Source organism: Lepisosteus oculatus, chromosome 17 (genome assembly GCF_040954835.1).
Source record: "Lepisosteus oculatus isolate fLepOcu1 chromosome 17, fLepOcu1.hap2, whole genome shotgun sequence".
NCBI classification, from domain to species: Eukaryota; Metazoa; Chordata; class Actinopteri; order Semionotiformes; family Lepisosteidae; genus Lepisosteus; species Lepisosteus oculatus.
In genome coordinates, this window is record NC_090712.1 from 10,151,707 (window position 1) to 10,172,951 (window position 21,245).

Sequence of the window (21,245 nt, forward strand, 5' to 3'; positions counted from 1 at the left end):
GTCTATCTATATTGTATTCTGGATATGGGGGTGGAGCTGTGCAAAACACTTGTAACATCTAAAACCACATTTATTTTGACAGATAAGTACTTAACAGTCAAATAAATCACACCACTACCACAAACAATCATGCTAAGATACCCACGCTGCACAAAGTCAAGGATATCTGAACATACAGTAACTGTTAACTACTGTAGTGCAACAAAAAATCTTGTGCTTTCTTATGAAGTTATATGACTGATGGTAGAATATTGTTATGCAAAACTGGTATATATAGCAATGTACATGTATCTTTTTTTGGATTAAATACAGATTTCAATGTCCATGATTATGCTTTTGTTTGATGAACACACCTCAAGCACACCCATATTAAGCTAGAAGAACAAATTTCAATTGTGAAGCAACATTACAGCAGACCAAGATCCTTTATCTCAGTTCGCTGTACACAGATATGTTCTTGCAAACCTTGGCTGCAGTTATCCCCATCAGATTATGTACTGGATTCTAACAGAATTGGAATCCATTCTATTTTTTTATGGTTTCTCAGCTTTCAGTTTTTACTGGAATTTGGAAATCTTTGTTGACACCTTTTTACAATATCACAGTGGCCTTCAAATAATTCAAAAGTCTTAGGATATGCATTTGAATGCTAGGTTTGTGAAAATTGAAACTGTATGCAATCTGTGTCTGCAATAAAGACTGGTGACAAATGTTTGAGCAAAACACAATCAAAAAGCACAATTTAAATGTGAATAGGGGGAATTATTGTTCTGATTTTACCATTAGTGAGTTTTTCTATGATCTTGTTCTTAAAATAAAAAGCAAAAATCAAACAAAAACATGAAAGAAAAAGATGATTAATGCGACTGCACAAGAAAGGCGAAATGTCCCACAAAACAGTTAAATACACTTTTTGTCACAGCTGTGTGGCTTCAGAAATTGTTATCTCCTCATCATAAATTATCTTTTTTGTCACTGCAGTGAGAGATGCAATGGAAATCAGACTTCTTCCTGGAGAACAAATGACATCCCTTCTAATGAATTGTGTATTTTATGCCAGTACGGATTGATAAAAGTCCCTCTCTGTTGTTTGACAGATACAGTTCTGGCCAGAGGGCCGTGGCAAGCTTTAGACTTCTGTTCAAAATGAGTTAAACATATTAAGCATTAGAGAGGCACAGAAGCCTTGAGAATGAGTGCTGAAATGAGTTATCAAGGTATGCTCCTGGGTACATGACTTGCAAAGCAGATGTCATTCTAATAATGTGTGATATAGAACATGCCTGGCTTAAACCCTGCTGGATGAAATATGAAGCCCCGTTGGTGATATTTAATGCCGTTTTATGAGGTGCCATCTTATAAAGACAATGCCCGCCTTATGCGGCATGCTTAAGGTATTTTGCTGAAGGCACCACAAAACATTTGTACTGAGAATTTTTTTATTATTTTAAAGCCTTGACTTTGTAATTTTATTTTCCTATTTTTAACAGTACTAGCTATTTGATTGCCTGTTATAATCATCTGAATCTCCAGAGTTTCCTGCTATGACCTGCTATACTGGTAACACGCCAGCACAGGGGGACAGAGGTGCATCTTGGCAGGGGTAGGTTTGTTTTTTAATGACATTCTTTAAGTTATATTTATATTAGAGGTGGGAGTGGTGACTGCAACAAAGTCAGACTGGATATCACCTACGTTTTTTTATTGCAACCAGTTTTTATTGAGTAAAAGACAACAGCATATGTTACATACTTGTCAACGGCCAAGCACTTTGCAGCATGCAATGCAAAATCCACAATGGCAAGCCAATTTAAATTTTGAAGGTGTGCACCGACAATACATAATGCATCTATGAGACTGCAGAGGGTAGTGTCACACTGGTGAGTGTACTGTAGGTGACATGTTAAATAACTTTGCATAGTTGGGATATTTATATGCATGCATGCTTAAATATGTATACTTATGTAGTCATGGTAAAATGAATTTTACAATAATCATTGAACTCCTTATTTTCCAGCTGGAGGGAATTTTGCATCATACTGCCTAACAAAATTGTAACAATATACTGTACAGAGGAACACTGTAAAAAATACACAAATGGACATTCTTCATTGATAAATCTTCAGTTCACATGTTATACATGTTCAGAGACTTTTGTTTTAAGCACCTTTTTTGACCATTGCAACCGTTGCACTTCCAGTGTTGTTTTCATAGCAGTAGGGATGTAATAATAGCTGTGCACCAATAAAAGCAATGGGAGTGTTAAGTTATCTTTACTTTACCACAAGTTACTGTGAGCTTCTTCTGCCCCTACTCATTAAAAAGCAGCTTGAGGCATATGCTGTCCCTTATAAAAAGTTAATTATGGGAACAACATTAATTATGTTGTTCACAATTACATACTAACTATTGTCCTTTCTGTTTTCTTGTGGTCGTTGTTTTATATTACTCACTAACATTTGGAGCTTTTCTGGATTCTTTGTACAATGATCATAAACTGACTTTCAGGTGGTGTCTTGCAAGTTTACAGATGAATGTCCTTCAGTATGGATGTTTTCAAAACCATCAATCAAAAAGAATCTGTTACACATTGTAATTATTTCCTGAAGTAAACAGCAATGAAATGCTTAAATATCCCATCTACTTTCTTTTCCATGTTCCTTCAATACATTTTTTTTCTTAGTGCTAAAAATTAATTTGCTTCCTGTTTTGTACAAGTCACATACACTGAAAGTACTAAGCTATCATTAATGAATATTGCAGTTTTGAAACATAATCAGTATTACACAATTTAAGAACTTGTAGTAAGGACTTTATATGATTGAATCACAGGAAAGCTTTTTCCCCTCATTATATTTCTTTAAAATTGTATTTTTAAAATTACAATACAATATATAAAACTCACGGAACCCATGAAGCTCTGTATTTATTTATTTTGATCAGAAATGCAAATTATTTTTCATAAATATACTGGGTACAGGTGCTTTTAATCTGTATGATGAACCTTGTTTTTTTCAGATGACAGGCTTTTTGAAATCTCAACACGCAATTTAAGTCTTCTCTCATATTCATTTGTTATGAACATGCATTGAATTTTGCTTGTGTAATTCTCAGAGCTCTAAGGCATACTTCGGTTTTCTGTGTAAAACATTCTGTCAAAAGTCACAGACGATCTCCAGTGTGAATTTGACTCTTGGTAGGGGAATGTGCGAGGTTGTGAGCACAAAGAGACCACTGGCATTTGAATCTTGGGGGAGTTGTACTGTCAACCCAGTCAATATGCACTGACATGATGTCTATAGAAAGGTTGTGTTGCAAAACAAAGGCAAAGCTTTAATTTTAACTTGGGGTTTTAACAGATTTGCACAGCATGTTGTATTTCTATGTGCAAAATAATTAGGCAATATACACAGGGGAAAAGATTTACACAATAACAAACATTCATGTGCCTCACCACTTTGGCCTGAAGCAAATAGCAATAAAAGAATTTTAGCAAAGACACGTATATTTAAAGAAAACACAAGACAAATCAACAAGAAACTCGACTAAGCAAGAATAATAAACACTGTGTGAATATAAAAAAAAAAAAATAATGCAAGATTCTTTTAGCCTGCTGGTGTAGGACATTTCACCTTGCTAAAAAGACTAAAAGAATGGAATATTTTATTAGTCGCAAAGAGAGAACACTAAAAAAGGGACAGTATTGAAGAATTAAAAATCCTCACTGGAATTGATCAAGTCAACTCAACAGAGTTCAGAATGAACAGTGAAAAACAAACCAGAAGACAAGCTGCCCGGCCATGATGTTGAAGCTGACATCCTGGCTTTTTTCAAGAAATGGTTGGAAGATATTAACTCAATGACCTACTGGTAGCTAAATGAACTAAATGGACCATATGGCCTCTTCTTTTTTGTACATTTTCTTATGTACACATTTTTCTTATTCTTAAAATGCAAACTCTAAAATTTCCAGGCAGCAATTTAATCCATCCATTGGTTATGTGTTTTAAGGTATGAACAAGGAGAAGTTACACAAACTCATTCTGATACGTACAGAAGGATCACCTTCAATAATCTGTAGATAATCCATAGATTCATGAATACATAAACTTAGATAACTTAAACATAGCTGGTAGTTGTAAACGGAGATATTACCAATTTGCTGGTACAAATATATACAGTAGGCTCATACAGTATATAGACTTTCTAGTTTTTCTAACCTGACATTTGCTTGTTTGTTGTAAAAACTATTTACATTTTAAAAATACCTATTTTGCCTTTTGTCATTATCATGTTCTTAGAGTTTAACACTAGTTTTACAACTTTGAATCTCTAAATGAGTTTTGTTTTGGCTAATGGTGTATTATGAGACTGTAGAAAACTAAATGAAGATAAAGGAAAGCAGGAAACTTTTTTGTACTGAATATTCAACATGGGGGGATACAATAACAGATGGGACTACAGACCATTCTTTCAAAGCACACAAGAACATTATTTTTTGTGTTGTAAGACAATGGTCCTTTTCCACAGGTCTGAAATCTTGTGATCTGATTTAATTGAAGGCTTAGACTGCCCTCACTGTGTCCAGAGAGGTGAAGCACCTTAGTGCTGATAGACGTGTGGGAGTGAGGAGGTTATTGAACACAACTAACTTATTGCCGTGCTCTGATTTATTTTGTTTTTTCTCCATAATTCTTTTGGGTCAGACCCTCTTGTCTGACTACATTCACCAGCAGTTTCAGTCCTCTACAAACCTGTAGCCAAAATTCCAAAATACTGTACAGTATACAACGAACAATGCAAAAAAAGAAAACTAGAGTGAAATTTGCTGCACTAAGCAACCACTTATTCTAATGCTTTTTTGAATTGTTTACTTTTTAAGCGCCTTTTCTTTGTGGTTGACAAGGTGACTAATCTATCAAAAACAGCGGTTTCCTGATTTATAATCAGGCGGGTAGTGTCTGCATTTTCTCATGCCAGCAGGAACAGAAGTATAACTCCTCAGAGCAAAGACTGTTAATTGGTGGGTTTTCTGTCGTCTCGACTACATTTTGAGGTGTGAACTATGAAAGGATTTTAAACTGATAGAAATGCACTTTTCAGATGTGAAATACCAGGTGGCAAAGCTGGGAAATCCACTGAGGTTAAGTCTAGTGATATGGTCCAAAGAAAGTAAATTATGGATTTGTGATAGATGAAATTACATGCCTTGGGTGTTTTGTAAAATGTATGCTTAGAATTCAAAATCTTAATATACAAAGTTTATTTTTGTAAATATGTGTATGAAAGTGCTTTGTACTACCACAAATTCTTCCTTTCAGCCTTTAAGTTTCCAGCATCTTTTATTTAAATCTTTGACTTTTAAATGGTGGGATACTAATCTAGTAATGCAAGTCAGATCATCACTAAAAAGCATTAATATCTTAATGTGAGAGGTAACATATCATGGGTTACAAGTAATATGCACGTAAGAGACGATAAACTACACATTATTTACACCTCATTCATAATTCAAATAACATATTAATATATTCATGCAAATATTAAATATGATATGTTATAAAATCCTTCCCTAGAAGCAACAATTGTTCTGATAAGGGAAGTTGAACTGTGATCTTGTGGTTACAAAGCAGAAATTGAAATGAAATAAAATGCAAATAACTTATATCAGGTAAATAGACAATCGAAAGTTTTTAAACTGTTTGCCATTCTGGCCCACCTTGTTTCTTAACACTTAATTCCCTACCTGTGATGTTAAATAGCTAAAAATTGCTAATAGTGGCTGGTTTAAAATACAGCTTACAATATTGTTGCCTTTTTAACCAGGAACCAAGGAATAAGAGGTATTTTAGTAGCCTTTGTAATTGTAAACAATTACTATTAGCTCACTTAAGAATAAAGGCTGGGAAATGGGACATAAAAAACAGAGCGAAAATATTTCTGTTATTATTACAAGAAATTAATAACTTAAATTGTGTAGGAGATACACCATTTCTTTGTTTGATATGCTGAGTTGCTTCATCACCCCAAACATATTTCATTTAAATGGCTAGACAATTAGACAATTGTTGCTGACATCATGACAAGGGAAAGGTCACACAAATTTTGCTACGAAAGTATTTCAATAAAGACAAAGTATCAGATTGAAGGAAGCATTTATTAAAGATTTAACAGCCATCAGGGAACATTAGAATAGTAATATGGACAAAGGGTATGCAGTTTCATAGAACCACTTTCCCTGCTGCCCAGTAGGATAAAATGCAGCAGTAGTGTCATCCATTCATCCCTTGGTAGGGAGAGCTTCATCCCTGAACTTAATTTAATTTTCACACTTGCGGCATTAATAGTGTGTTTCAATTAAATTACAGGTATAGAATTGAATTATTATTCCATGTATCAGAGAACAGAGAGCTTTTTTTCTTTACACAATCACTTCGAAACACATACAGTATTTTATCACTGCTTAAACCAAAATAACAGTGTAATATTTCAAAGATTTCTATCCTGTATACAGGTAGGTGTGTATTTGAAATGCCATTCCTAGAGGCATGAACCACATTAATTTCAATACTTAATTAAATGATTTACAATTGCAAAACCACATTAGTACTATATGATACAAAAATAAATAGTTTAAGATTATTACTTTGTAAGTGAAACTCAAGCATTTCAACCAGTTGATTGTATTCACAGTTTGTTAACTTAAAAACATGTTAACAGTAAACAAGTTAAGAGTAGGAAGGAAAAGGTGGATCACATGAATATTGTTACACTGGTTCTGAGATTTCAAAGTCTTCGAGATAATTACTGTACACTATGGTATGATCTTGGTATCTTAGTTTAGTATTAATCATGCTGATATATGAGTGTGTTCAGGTGCTGGATGTATTTTTTAATGAAGAAGGAAAATTCAAAGCAAACAACAACTGTACTCACTTGTTTGGAGGCTTAAATACATTTGAAAAAATACATTAAATTAATATTTATTGTTTTTATAAGCAGATAATTAAAATTTTAAAATGTTAAACACAACAGAAACTAATTTTATTGCAACTTTGTATTTAAAAATTATTTCCTAGATTAAAATTATATACTAGATTTCGACAGATTTAGATACTGTAGATTTTAATTATGAAGAACCGCATATGCACTGTTTAAAATGGTTTATGTAAAGATGCTCTAGAGAAATACTAATAATGAATAGTTGTTACTAAATACATTAAGACACTCTAGCCTTTATAGTTTTCAGTTTGTAAACCTGAATTTGTTCTCTTAATATTAGACACAATTCCCTATTAAAAGGTTGACTCTGTCACCAACAAAGAATGGTGAACCAAGTTAATGCTCTCTAAGGTATCATATTAACAGAAATTAAAAGTCTGAGGTACAGTAGTACAGATGAATAACAAAAAGTCAAATCATTTTCTATCTCACTTTAAAGCCTTCATTTCAATATTTTAGATTAGAATGTTTTGTCATTTATTTTCTCCAATGTACTGTATATTAATTGCACTGGGGCTTAAACACAAACATGAATTAATACAACATTGTGTTGTAAAAAAACAGTTTCATCCAACAGGCCACAACAAGTTATAAAGGCACAGCTGGATCTGAAAGGTACATTTCCGCAGTTTCCTGAGTAATTACAACTGGACAGAAGACCCCTCACTGGTAGTGACGGGACAAAAATATAGAAAGCATTTGGAGAAAAAATCTCTTATGTATATGTCTGTGTTTCCAAGAACGAAGGAAACATGGCTACTAGGGAATGATGGTGGTTTTCCATTAGGAACTACTGTACAGACAAGAAACATTTGGCCAGTTCAGGAAAAAATATCTGGATGTTTTCCAGTTTGTTTTCCATGTGTGATGAAGCCAGTTCCATTCAAGATTAAAACAATGAATAACATAGCCAAAAACTAAAAATAAATCCAATAGAGTTGAAGAGGGGAGAAATGACAGTAAATATGTTTTAAAAATTGCAAGACATCATATCAACTGATTATTTAACTGTATATCATTGTTGACAATCAGGGTCATGCCTTAATCCTTCAATTCAGGATCCACTAATGTGTAACACAGACTCCTGCCCATGTTCTCTTTTTTGTCAGCAAGGTTTCAGGTTAATTATCACTGCAACAAAAAAACTCAGAGTAGAGAGCTTCCTTTCAGGTTTAGCCTTTATACCTCAAATAGTTACCATTTGGCAAAATAAAGAACCATATTTTTGAAAGGGTGTTTTTTAGTTGTGTGCTGGGCACATGTAAACATTAAACTGATATACTTCAACTGAAACTAAACCCTTTTGATTTAGTAATATATTGTTCTGGCAGTTTTCACCTGATTCAAGGTCTCTCCCCATAGAGTATATATTTATAAATATGAGTTACAAACCAGCTGCAGCATAAGTGCACTGTTCTGAAGTGGGATGATAAGACAGGTAGGCTTTGCTGTTGAAAATTGATGACTTCTTCCGTTTCCTTAAAAATCTGTTTATTTATTTTTGGGATTTGTTTGCTCTCTCGTGTATGAGGAAATGAGTGTATATAGCCATTTAATTTTAAGAGGTTTTTTAAGAATTTTGTTTTTTCCTGCTAGGCTGGTTCACTCATCACTGACTTATAACTATATAAAATGGCCTGGGATAAGACCATTTAAAAAAACATCAGCTTCTTGTGATGCTTTTAAATGCAAGAAGAAGACAAAGGCCTAAAAACTGTCTAAACTTATTTACATCTCTATTGATTTAGAACCACTCAGGAGGGAGCTGAAGGAGGGGGAGATCATACCTGAATGAAATGTTCCAGCAATAGTCCAGTAAAAGGCCTTTGTTTTTTGCAAAGAAGACACTGTGTGCTTGGGAAAGAGGGGAAAAAAATCACTGCTAAATATTCTAGACAAGTTTTACACAGAGAGAGCAAGAAAGCGTAAGAGAGAGAGAGTTTGACAGAGACAGAGAGCAAAATCCATTATACGGTCTTTTGCTTTACAAAAAAAATAGTCATAAACTGCACATAGCAAATTGATGATTTTGCTTTATCTCTGTATTATATTGTGCTTAGCTAAATCTAAGTATGTTGATAAGCTCTGCCAAATCAACCTATTGAAATGAAATACATCCTACGTATTAGGAGCCTACCTTTGGAATACATTTCTGGTTCAGCTCCTTTGTAAAACAGCACAAACTGCAATAGAAGGAAGAAATGAACCTGAATCTAGGAGCTCATCATTATACTAATATATCAAACAATATGGGCTTAGCTTAATTATCCCCTTTGAGAGCGGGGAAAACTAAGCACAACCTTCAATTTTACAGCTGTTCCGTGCCTGCAACCTGAATTATTATTTTTAAAAAGTTTATTTATTGTGACCTGTGCCTGGCTTTTATTCATCACTGCAAATCTGTATATTCACAAATGAGGGCTATTCATCTGCAGCCTGCCGCATTCTTCAGCTGTCCACTACTGCATCAGCCGCACTCCTTCAGCTTTTGTGCTCATCTCGAAGGCTCTTCATCCGAACTGTTCATCATCTTGATGGCGAAGCTTTATCTTGCTCTAGTGCAGCTGCATTCAGCCTATCAAAAGTGCCGAGAGATACAAGGGGAAAAAAAAGGAGAGAATGGAATGGCCAGTGCCCATATGAGGGATAATTTGTACTTTCTCAATAAATAAGGAGGACAGGCTAATTACTGGCTTAACTAGGGCAGCCTGTGGATCCTCATGTCAAAAGGACTGGCATAATTATTAACCATCAAAGTGCATTCATATTGTAGCACAAAAGAGAGGGCCTTAGCAAATGGATCCTGCTAATAAACAAGACTAAGAGGAGCATTATGTGTCTCCTTGGATGCAAGCGCATTAACACACTGACATAGAGCATAACTCTAGGCCCAGAGAGAAAAAGGGATGATAATTAAAAGCTCCCATTTCCTTTATATGGGGCTAGCAATCTGTACGTGACCCTTAAGGAAGCTCAAGGCAGTCTATTAGTGACCCTGGATACACTGAGGGGGTTGTACATGCTTGAGAGCGCCAAGCCTCAGTGTCATGAGAGGTCACCCAAGTTCGGCCGGAGTGGCGTAGAATGGTCTGGCAAACACTTTTAATGCAGAGGACACCTGGAGGGTCGTGACCAATTTAATGTAGATGAAGTGTGCATACATGGAATTCTATTGAAATCCTTGACAAAAGGATTTTCTTTTTGCTTAAATAATGATACCAAGAGCATTTTAAGGCTCATAATGGTTTTGATAGAGAAAAGGAGTGAGGGAAACAGGACTGAGTTGTGCGGATAGTCTCGGAAGGAATTTGTTTAATAAGAAGTGGGGATACATATAGTATGTTAGTTTAAAGTGTGAGTTTTTACAATTGGATCCTGACATTTTAACCCAGTAAAGATCAGGCCCAATTGGAAGACAGAAGGCCCGACACTAATAGTGTTAGAGGGGGCTACTTTTTTCTAAAGCAGAAAGAAAAAAATCTTGAAACAGAATTTAAATAACTTTCAAAATGATATGGTAATTCTTCACAATAGAGGAAAGGGTTGTGATAAGTCCTATAAATCTATGTCTGTCCTTTAGGCTGCTGTTGTTTTTTTGTCAGTTCACAGTCATAGCTTTTTTCCTGAGCCTGTCAGGGGTCAGAGTGTTAGGACTGGTTTTCCACATTGCTTATTTCAAGCCTTTTATTGAGATGCCATACGCTAGTAGTCTTCTGTGCTCAAATAAAAGAAAACACTTTCTTTGTGACATTCCTTGGCTAGCCATTTGTTTTTTTCCAAACACCATCTGATGTATTTTAATAAAAATGGGGTGTGTATTATGTTGGTTTTTCTATTTGTATATTTTGTACTTTCTATATTGTATGAGTTTAAAATATTCTTTTCCATGCTGAAAGCATTTTTACTCTGTATCCTGTAGTATTTATCTGTATCCTATAGATTTTCCATTATGTCTAGACCTTTGTAAACATGCACTTTAGTGGTAATTGTAATCTTTATTTATAAACAGCACGAAACATGCTTTTTTTATATACAGCAGCAAGTAAACAAAATAGATACTAAGTTAAAGTAAAATATAAAGTTAAATTGAGCAAAACACACTCATATATACTTTTCTATTCACACAATTGGAAATTCTGTTATAATAATGAACGTTTTAGCCTTCTCAAAGTTGAAAAATAGGTATGGGGCTGGAAACTGTTTCCCAGAAGAAAAGTCAAAAGGTCCAGAGGAGGGTCTCTAAAATTGTCGAGGAGGTCTTGAGGAGAAAAGGGTCTGGAGAGTCAAAGTTTGCTCTGCAGACACATTCTCATCCATTCAATATGACCCTGGGACCACTGCCATAATCCTTTAAAGGCAAGTAGTGGGAAAGCAGGCTTCTGAATGTTTGCAGAGGTCTGCTAACATCCTGTGCAGGGGAACCTTAAACCCCAGGTAGTATTTCAGAGGAAACAGGCAGCAAAAACACAGGCTGAAAATTAACCACAGCCAACTGAGGTCCTACCTAGGATCCAGCAGACTCTTCTGAAACCACTTACAGGCATTCTGAAACTTGGACAGTTGCCTGGTGGGTTTATCAAGTGTGATCTGCAAAAGCAAAAGGGCATACTGGACAATCTCTGAATGTGTATACTAAGCTAAACACCATAAACAGTAGTGGATATCGGTAGGAAAACTGCAATTGCAATCTTAAGAATCCCAGATTGGTACAAGACCTCTAATGAAAGGTTTTGTAAGTGGCTGAGGCCTTCCAAGGCATTAATTACAATGAAAATCAGTTTAACACAGGCCACAACTAAATTGGAAGTTTGTCCTCTAGGTAAAACATAGGAAGTAAAAGAAGCTTTAGATTTGATTATATGGCAACGGAAGAAAAATGCACTGTGTGGTGCCTGTTATTAAAGTGCCTTTTTCTCTGGTGTGTGCCTGAGGGATTTTTAATGAAAAATTACTGGGAGACTAAAGTTACAGCTTTATTTTACTGAGTTTACATTTTACATTTTTATTTATTTATTTTGTCGTAGATTTGTATACCACATTTTATTTTTCTTTGTTTTTTTTTCTTTCTCTCTGACACAGAAAAGTGCTGTGCCATACAGATAGAAAACGAGACCAAACACCAGTTTTTTTTTTACATTTGAATGAGCTTTTTACACATTATAAGTAATATTAATAACAATTAGTTACTGTTGGTGACATATTGAAAACACCATTGAACGGATTGGAAACACTTATTTTCGTTACAAATGTGTATTGGAAATTCTCCTCTACATTTCTGCTCAAAGGTGTTTATTATTCCTCAGAACACTTACTATTAAGTTGCATCAAGTGATCTGATGTGGAGAAAAAAACGACAGAAAAGCACTGTAATAAAGACAAGAAAGACGGATGAAATTATTAAGCATGTCTTAATGAGACTGCTAAGAAATGTTCCTTCAATGAGGATCTGTAAGTCCTCTCCATCACTAGAGCACTGTTTCATTTGCTCACTGCAACAATGTGCAGTTAAAATTACCTGAGCAGGAGCAGCCTGTAATAATTCAAACATTTATGGTTTTAATAAATGAATGAAGAGCAAACAAACAAGAAGGAATTTTACTCTGGAAATCATGGAGCATAGAGCAGAGCATGCAGGAGGCTTGTTTATTTTAATCTCACAAAGAATACGATTTTTAAATAAGCAGTAAGCATTCACTTTTTCTATTTGTAGAAGTGCTCAGTTGTATGTCTTTTTTACCAAACATGGCCTAAGAACATGTTATGTTAGATTTAAACTAAGAATAATATAATATCCATGCAAATGATAATGATGTTATTACTATTTTAATCTCAGTTTTAAAATTATTATTAGTTGTTGTAAATATTTAATTGATTTGACCCTGTCTGACATCTAACTGTTTAAGTGGATTTGAATATTGATTAGAGGCATTTAATAATTCGGTATGTGAAACCTGAGTTCCACGCAAATCACACATTCCACTTACTGAAAAATGACACATGCTCACCCCGCGGGCTTCTGACTAGAAAAGAAAAGGCGCGTCAGTTACCCGTAAAGGCAGGTTCCAGTTGGTATTGGTTTTCTCAACCATCAGTTCTGCAAGGAAAACAATGTCAAAGTATACTGGTTTTGGATCTTTGAAGGCTTTATGTTGGTATGCAACGGAATAAGACATCCAAGCATAAACTGGCCCACTGATTTATTTCAAATAGACAGGGACTCAGTTCAATAACCCTAAAAAGCCAGCAAAGTTACCTCCCTGCTCTCATTTACATGCTTAATAGTTTTTTATTAAAACAATTAATTTACAGATGCACAGGTAAACGTACTTCTGTAACTGTCAATCTCAATCATAAATAATAATGTATCTTAGGCATTATTGATGGCTTGAAATGCAAAGGTCAAAGGTAGCAGCACACGGTTAGTACTGAATAAATGAGATTATTGCAGAAATTAGTAATTATGTGCATTTTATTTTTGAGCTTGTAATAAGCGTAAACATAATGGCACTTGTCAGACCTGAATACAACTGGACTGTTTTGTTGACTAAAACTGAACCTCTGTAACCTGGCTTCTGTAGCTGAATGGATGACATCTAGCTAATCAGTTTTAATGGATTGCAAAAATTAGAGTATTGTTATTATTAAAAGCTATCGTATAAAAATATGTTTTTATCTGGTAAAGTAGTGACTACTGGCTTTTTTCCACAGTTTTTTTACACTGCAGACAAACTGTATGTAAATTATTAGAACAGAAAGTAACTATAGAAATTGGTGACTATTTTTGAAAGGAATCAGTTGCATTAGTGTCATATGTGAAGCACCTATTAGTGACAACTGCACAGACCTTTCAGTAGAAAATTGTCCTATGCTACCTTTTAAGTATGAAATGCTAATTTCATATTCAGAGTTTTTGAATTGGAGGACTGCATTTTGCATGGGATTTTGTTTAATTTCCTCCTGAAATAGGCATTTGAAAAGCAACTGCCTACAGCCAACTGTCAACAAAAATCAATTGTAATAGCACACAGCCTGTCACTGATTTATATGGTGATGTAGTAATCTTCTCATTTTAGTTGGATGTTTCTTCTTCACACAAAATAGCTGAAAGTCGTGCCAGACATTTATGAATATCGGGAGGTATTATTAGGATGATAATGGTGCAGGATTAAAGAAGTGTTCTCTAGTTCAAAGTGTCAGTTGGATTGGAAAAAGAACAGAGAGACATATCTAGGCCTTTATTAAAACTGAACTTTCAGCCTTCTCGTTTTTGAAAGATTTCTGAAGGAGAGATAGAATAATGCGATTTAAATTAGTCTAAATATCTACTGTACTGCTGCCTAGTTTTGTTTTGTTTTTTTCTCTGTCAGCTTTTATCACCTTTTTTATAGTTCATCAGCTCAGCCTTACAGGATGAAAATGATATATTTACATAATTTAATTAGTTGCACGTGGTAACCTCAGAATCACAGCAAGTGGAAGAAACTTATTTTCTTAAAACAAAATATAATTAAATGTGGTTTTAAATAACTATTTTAAGTTTGCAATGAAATACTTTTAACGGCTTCACAAATTGTAGTACCTATCAAACTATAATAAAAAAAACAAAAATAATCTAAAAACACTCATTTGTAAAAACAAACTGATGGAAATCTTTACTTCTAAAATGAAGTGTTTCTATTTATTTCCATTTGTAAGCTGTTTTATATTTCTGTTGTGTACAATGGCCCTTTTTACCTTAGTGAATACTCTTCACAGACTCAGTAATGTTAAATTATCTATTTGAATCCAATTTAAGTTTAAGTCACTTAAACTTGCTCAAGCCCAATATTCTTTGCCTGATGAAAATAACTTGAGAAACTTGAAAAATGTCCTGTTCAGCATCAGTGTTGTTTGCATACAGTATGTCCCATTTGAAATGAGCTGAAAAACTATGTTGTTCAAGCATGTGTACTGTACACATTCTTGTAAAAAATGTATCCAATTTGCACAAATGCTAAGGATTATGATTTATTTTCTACATTTGCCCTCTCAATCCCTATAACCAGGGGGACCCTGCTGCCAGAAGACCATTCCTTCAATCAGTCTTGTCCCATAGGGATTGTGGGCTGCCAGACAACAGTTCAGTTGTCCACTCAGGGACAGGTTTGCTGAAGAAAAGAGGGGTTTTATTTTTTTTGACACTGTTGTCCTTCAGCTTATTGATCGGTCTAAGTAAGCACATCCCCACAATCCCTGCTAATAGAAACTGAAGTTCATGAGCCTTTGACTGCCAATCTGAAATGTAGACAGATTGGTCTATAAGGGCCACCCATCTAACCTTTTCAATTTAAGTGTTAGTGTTTATCCCTTCTTCACAATTCTTTGTTCCATTAATTTTTTATGTTAAAGACGCTGTAAACACTGTCCAAAAACTCCTTGAGGTCGGTTGAAACAAAGTAACTTTTTGCCATGCATTACCTTGAAATCGGTGTCCCTACTGTATATTTAAAAAATCTGACAATGCTTTTTTGACTAATGCTGGTCATTAGTACAGTTTTCAAACTTTATTGTAATTCCCAAGTTGTTTAAAGTATATTACATACCATGACCCCCCTTCCCAATATGTAACATAAACAGCGTGTGTTTGCACAGAAAGCACACTGCAGGATTTTCTCTTGCCACTGTTTCAGATGAAACACATTTCTCATTTTCAAGGAGGTTCAGACACTCACACACCCACTACAATGATTCCTGAGGCTTTTGGACACAGAAGGTGGCACAGACTTCAGGTGAAGTGATATATTTTCATCAAATCCGCCATATTTCACATACTGTAGTAGACAGGAACATATTTACACATTTGGAAGTTTTTTAACAGAAAATATTTAAAATATTAAGTTGAAAAATACTTTTCACAATTTCAATTTCATATTCCTATCAATATGTTTCATGTTCCTACCAATATGAAGGTAATAAAAGACCAGAGAGATGTTTTTTTATCTTTCAGAATCTCAACCTATGTATAAAATGTCTTATAATTCAATGATTCTCCTACCAAAACCTAATATTCTGAATTGATTAATTTGAGAACATTTCCAGTTCTCAGCAAACCACAGGGACAGCCAATAGATGTTAGCTAAAACAGATTCACGTAGTAAAACAACTCAAGTAAATTAATATTAAGAGTTTATAATGTTATAATAACTAGAAACCTAATTTTATAAATATTTTTCATGACCTGATCTGTGAATTATATACATAAAGTGTATACATACATACAGTATATCACACAAACTCTTCTTTTAATTTCAAGATTAATGTGCATTCCATTGGATACATTTGACAAACAAATGAATTTACAGAAATATCTTAGTAAAATAGCCAGTACATGACTATTTGTTTATTTCTTCTTGAAGGCTATGGACATAATTTATATGTATTTCTATAAGGACTAAATATTATTTAGAAAACAAAATACAATCCTTCTCTTATCTGTTACCCAAAAGCGAGGTTGTTCCCAAAACAGCTTCTGATCAAGATTTGTTAGATCTTGGCATTACAAAACACTGTTGGTACTATAGGAAATATCAGTTATTCATTAATAAAGTTTATTTATAAAATGCAGTTTTGTCTTTACGGTATTATTTTAAAAAGATAAGTAACAACTGAAATAATCCCAATCTTTTGTGCTTCACATTTCTCTGTGTTAGATTTAAAAATTACACTTTTAGTAAAGGAGAAAAAGCGCATAATATTTTACCATTTTATTTCAGATCAGTACCCATGTCAACCTGTTATTCTATGCCATCTGGAACAGTCTAATATAAGTACCTTTACAGTATTAAATCAGTTGGACTCCAAGAATGTTTTCTTTTGTTATTTAAAAGAATTCTCTTCTACCCTCTGACAACCTATGCCCTGGTGTGCTATAAAAGTCTCAAAGTGCATACCTTGTCATGCATTATTACTACATTTAGAATCTAATGTTAAGCAAGTTCATTTTATGGAAAAATGTGATATGACTATACTTAAGAAAATAGAATCTATTAAATTTGCATTTAAATATTTGTTGAGGAATATCTGAATATTGTAAATATCATACAAGTTGCCTTTTGCCCCTTCAAGCCACTTACCAACATAGATCTTTTTCGACATCCTAATTTACAGAAAAATAAATGCTACTGTATGTTCCGATTTACCCACTGGAGAGTGAAGTTTTCAAACTATGCTGTAATATCCACCAAGTTTTAATAGATTTGCCTGACTGTGAAAAGGCAGTATGAACAATGCTGTGTTAGGAAACAAAACTAACAATCTCATTCATTTAAAAAATGACAGCTCTTATGGGCAGAGAGAGTTCAAGCCTGTGTATGGCTTGTAAGATGAATTGAAGTAGGTTTAAGTAAATGGCATAGCATTCACATTGAAATTCAGATGCAAACAAAACAGCAGAACATAAAACAGCATTCAATAAATGATACAATAGACTTCTTTGTTGAGTTTGAGTTTATCTTGGTCCTCTGTATTGGAATATCCTGAACTAAAAGTTGAATAATTATCAAGGATGATTATAAAGTCCAGAATTATGAAGTAATGAAACAGAATTGTGCTTGTCTTAATTTATTCTTTAAGTACTACTTGGGGGAATAAGATTAGGCACACAAATCAAAGCACAAAGATTTTGCAAAGTGATCAAACAAATTTACTCCAAGTAAAAACATACGAATATAAAAAAGGTTGCAAAGGAAAAGAAGCCATTGGGCCAATCTTGTTTGGTAGTTTAGTAGCTAAGGGAATCTAAAGTTTCATCCTGTCATTTCTTGAAGGAGCCCAGAACATGGGCCTTACCCAAATGGCTGGGGAGCTTAGGAAGCTTCTTAGCATAAAGAAATATTTTCTATTTTCTATCCTAGTTTTTAATTGTGGTCCCATGTTCTTGTTTCACTTTCGAGTCTGAAAACATACAGTAGGTTGATTCATTCTAAATCACTTTAGATTTTCTATTTAGAACTTTTAACCTTTCCATATGTGACAATCCCCTCAAACCTGGAATCATTCTTGTTAAGAACATAACAAGGCCACAAATATACAGTAAAGAAGTCATTTAAGCCCTAACTAGCTTGTCTGGCTGCTAATACCTAATTCTGATCCAGCTGCTTCTATGAACGTATCTGGGGCATCAGGTTCAACAAACGGCTTGGTATCTTATTCCAGATTCCCACAGTCCTTCATATGAGAAAGTGCCTCCTGTTTTAAATGCACTTCAGTACAACTTCCACTTGTGCCCTTTGGTTTGTATTTCATTGCTGATTTTGAAGATTTCTATAGTTTTAACATAGAATCGTTGAAGGTTTCAAATACTTAAATCAGGTCCCTTCAAAGTCTTCTCTGTTCAGAACTTAAAAGGTTTAGTTCTTTTAGCCTGCTGGTTTAGGGCATTCCTTTAAGTTCAGGTATGTGTTTGGTCACTCTTCTCTAACTCCAGAGCAGCAATATTGTTTTGTAATGTAGTGACCATTCCTTGATTTAAAGTCTACATTTGTGTTCTCATATTGTGACAGTTTGAGGAGTAAAAACACCTCAGAGAAAACTGAGAGAACTGAGGGGAGGACTACAGCTCCCACAATTTTCCTGCTACATCTGGAGCTGCACTGAGGGGCAAAGGTCAGTAAGGGAGTAAAATGTAGTGAGGGACTCATAACCCTTCGCTGTGCTGGGCTGTTGGAAGGCCAAAGACAGCCAAACTCACAGACTGGAGAAAAAGAATGCGCTCAAAAAGACTGAATGAAGTCAGGAGCAAACAGAAAGAGCGTTATACTGTAGTTTGGGGAAATATTTGATATACTTTTCAAACTGTCCTGGTAGCCAAGAGAGGAACAAAAGAGAAATTTAATCAGACTCAGTCAGGCTTTTGTTTTGTTTTTAACCGTGTTTAAATGTTTTGGCAATAAACACTTCACACTTGAGTTAAAACTCCTCCTCATTGTCCAAAAGCTCCTCAGACAGCTTCCGAGGAAGTTTTGTTAATAGCCTAAGGACAACATCTTCTGTTACTCTTCTTTGAACTCTCTCTAGGGTTGTAATATAATTTTTGTGACATGGTGACCAAAACTGAACATTCTAAATGAAAAGTTACTAGTACTGTACATTGTAAACTTTGAGAAATTAGAACTGTTTATAAAGATTCTCATAAAAAACGTTCCTGGAAATCTAAATATATACCATTTTGTATGTTTTAGTGATATCACTTTCCTTGTTTCTTGATAAGATACAAGCAAGTAAGAATCAAATGAAGGTGTAACCATTCAATCTACTGTACATTGGTATTGGTTGCTGCTAGGCAAAATGACCAAGTAATAACTTGTCCTCACACAGAAATACTTTATAAGACATTCAGCAAGTACATTTAACACAAAACAAAAAAAAAAGAAAAGTAAAATACTGTACCTTTGCTGTAAGTGTAAAACTGTTTTTAGTATATTCAATCTGGATGACTCATGGATTGTAGATAATACCATTGGTTGTAACAGTATGTTTTGGAGCTGAAGATGGTCTTTAGTTGCTTGCCCCAAATTCAGGGTTATTGTAGAAAAAGAAACTTTCTTCTCTTTCTGCATATTTTCAAAGATGAATGTTTAGTAGTAAAGGATCGATACTGAGCTTGGTGAAAGGTCAGACAGAAGTTGAAAAAAAGAACAGTAGTGTCTACCTGCACCCATACAATGTTTAATAAAAGGAAAGAAAGAAGGAAAGCTGTTGAAGTGAGACACACACTACATAAATACAACACGACAGTGGAGGATGTTCTTTCCATAGTGATTTGCTGCAAGTTCGTATCCTATAAACTGTTACAGGTGATGGAGCATAATAATAATGAAAGACTATTTTACTGAACAGCGTTTCTATGAATAATTTTGCTGCAGTGTTACAAATAAAACTGCGTTCAGCAGTATTTATTCAAATACCTCTGGTAACTTCATGAGCAATGAACTTATGCAGAACACACTCGAAAGCAATATTAGGCATGCATGCGCCAAGCAACGGCATCCGTCACTTTTATAGGCTTGGTTTTGTGAATTCTGCGGATTTTGAGAAATCAAATCATTTGCATCAGGCAGCTCCTGATAACCTCTGGAGTGCACTTGAAATTCAGCACATGGCCACAGCACCTCCCATCTTGCCCCATTTTTAACTGAAGACCAATGGCCTCTATTAAGGGATCAGGCAGAGACTCTGACAAGCCAGTCAATAACTATGTGAGGTTACTTCATTAATGCTATAATGGCTGATAGAGTGAGGAGTAAAAAACAAGTTCCTGACAGCACCAAATGAAAATGATAGAGATTCTCAAACCAATGCGCCTTCCTTCTGTCATTGTCTGTTGCCTAGCTTATTCAAAATGTGGCATTTATGTATTCAGCCTTGATGAATGTTGCAGGCTTTAAGTACTTTTTTTCTATTTGTAATGCAGCACCGACTGCACATTGTTCTTTTTTATGCAACCTCGTGCTGTCAAGGTTTAGCGGGCTGAGAGGTTAGAGGTAGTGGCTAAATGGCTTTCTGGCACAGACAGTTAGTTAGGCTGATCTGTGACAATGCATCACCAAGGTTTCAGGGGTCAAGGATATGACCATGACAATGGGTATTATTCTGGAGAGTGGAGGAACTGGATGTTGGCCGAATTTTGTGCTCAGGTAGGATCTGCTGACAGTAATTACCCTAAAAGCAATGCACAGCCTTGTTCCTCCCTCTATTAAGTTCCATTGTGATGTTGTCAAGTATTCTTCAGCACAAGGCAGTGATGCATTAATCTTGTAGGAGATTCTGTTAGGCTGGAAAGGGGTTAGTAATTTTTTTTGCCGATCACAATATGGGAAGAGATAGCTTTTAGTCTGTGTGATTGTACTGTAGTGATGAAGTAGCAGGAGTCAGCAAAACTGCTCAAATATAAAGGATCACGTCTGAAGGAAACTAAAATAAAAAGTGCCAGCTGTTGAAATGTTTAGTTTCAAAAGACTTCAGTGGGTCAGAGTTACAGTATATCTTACAAAATCTGTTATGTTTTGCGTTTCTGTTTCAAAAATAAAGGTTCTGCAAGTGATGAACATACTGTATGCAGGTATGGTGCCGCTCTCAGGTAAGAAGAGGATTCTAATCCAATTATAAGTGGTGGTATCATTTCTGGGTTGTGAGGGGAAAAAAAGATGACAAACATTTTTTGTATTTTTGAGATTTAGGAAAAACATGTTAGGGTAACACCTTTT

General features: G+C 34.8%; 1 long non-coding RNA gene across 7 annotated transcripts in view; it reads right to left on the reverse strand.

The window, feature by feature from the left end:
- LOC138223889 (uncharacterized) overlaps nucleotides 1–21,245 on the reverse strand; it is a 455,431-nt gene that overhangs the window by 99,464 nt on the left and 334,722 nt on the right. For 4 of the 7 annotated variants that reach the window (XR_011182302.1, XR_011182300.1, XR_011182298.1 and 1 more), the window contains 3 exons: nucleotides 13,050–13,096; nucleotides 12,315–12,366; nucleotides 6,139–9,577 (listed from right to left, as the gene is read on the reverse strand). The exons of 1 other annotated variant lie outside the window; for it this stretch is intronic. This is a non-coding gene — a long non-coding RNA (uncharacterized lncRNA). Of the gene's footprint in view, nucleotides 1–6,138; nucleotides 9,578–11,506; nucleotides 11,590–12,314; nucleotides 12,367–13,049; nucleotides 13,097–21,245 lie in introns of those variants that run through there. 2 more of the 7 variants (XR_011182299.1, XR_011182304.1) reach the window with 2 other exon arrangements.